We start from the raw sequence: 1,485 nt of genomic DNA, 5'->3' as shown, positions 1-1,485 counted from the left end.
TTTTAATTTACAGAGGCTTGTTAATGACTCTGCTTCTCTTTGCTGCATCCAGGGCTTAAAGGAAAGTGAACAAGTGGCAGAAGTTTCACCCACTTTCCTGGAGGCTGTCTAGTGTGTGCAGGAAAGCTTGTGGCCTCTGAGCAGCACACCTGAGTTCAAATCCTATCCCTGCCACTTATTCCTGTGTGACCTCAAGGAACACACTTAACTTCTCTGACTGAGCCTCAGGGCTCCCCTCTGTGAAACAGATGTAATAATAGTACCTACATCATAGAGAGGGTGGCTGTGAGGATTAAGTGACATAAAGCACAGAGCCAGGCTGGCAGCGTTAGAGCTCAAGAAACAATGAGCTGTGCACTGATAGACAAGTTACTTCACCTCTCTGAACCGGTTTCCTTATCTAGAAAGAAAAGGTGGAGGGATAATGCTCACTTCTGGGAGTATTAGGAGGACTGAATAAGACAACAGCAGACTCTAAGCTTCTTGAAGCAGGGACCATGTAGCCCTTGTTTATCATTTTATCCCCAGACCTAGCATGTGCCGGGCACAGACTAGGTGCTCAGCAAGCATCTGATGGATACACAAAGCAACAGAAGTCCCTGCTTTACTGCAGAACCATCAGAATGTCGTATCCGTTTATGGCGATGGATTTGGTCTCTACCTTTTCCCCAAGATCTACACTTAAAACCTTGAGGTATCCACACAGGTCCTGAAGGGGCCTGTGGAGCCCGTCTCCCTAATCCTGTTATAGTGATAAGGAAACTGAGGCCTGGACACCACGAGTGACTTGTTCAGGATCACATAGCAGGTTAGTTATACGTCCACATTAGAATCCACACTTCCTGTGCTCTGTCCACCACCCCTTGCTGCCTCTTCACAGCCAAGCTGGCTGGGTAAGAGAAATGGCCTAATCCTTTGGCCATGGAAGAGATAACAACAAGCTAGGCCACAGGGGGATTGGCTTTATGACTTTGAACTCTGAGACACCTATGAACTGGAGAAGAGGGAGGCAAAACCAGTCCTCACGTGCCAGAACCATGTGTTTATGGAGTCCAGCTTCTTGAGGGCGAGCACAGAGCTGGCCACACTGCTCACAACACGTATGATAACGTCTAGAGCTCGAAGATGAAGACACAGGGGACCTACATAGCGTGTGGAGGGAGGAATATGCAAAAGCTGTGGGAAGTTATTAGGAAGAGTCTCCTGGGCCATGACACCTGAAACTCAAACGATTCCCCACGAAGTCCAGGACTAAACCCAGAAAACTTGGGGTCTCTCGCCTCCACTCTGGACCACCGCACCCAGTTCCTGCACAACCACTGGAAGTAGACCTCGAATCCTATCACTGTCCTGTTTAAATGCTCTGGTGGCTCCCCACTTTCCTTGGAGCAAAACCCAACCTCTCTGCAAAATCCAGCTCCTACCTTTTGACTCTGCCGTTCCCCACATTCGCAGTTTTCCCCCCACACTCCCCCCACTCTAGCC

Source organism: Delphinus delphis, chromosome 3 (genome assembly GCF_949987515.2).
Source record: "Delphinus delphis chromosome 3, mDelDel1.2, whole genome shotgun sequence".
Lineage (NCBI taxonomy): Eukaryota > Metazoa > Chordata > Mammalia > Artiodactyla > Delphinidae > Delphinus > Delphinus delphis.
The sequence above is the reverse complement of the archived record's forward strand: the minus strand, read 5'-3'. Positions refer to the sequence as shown.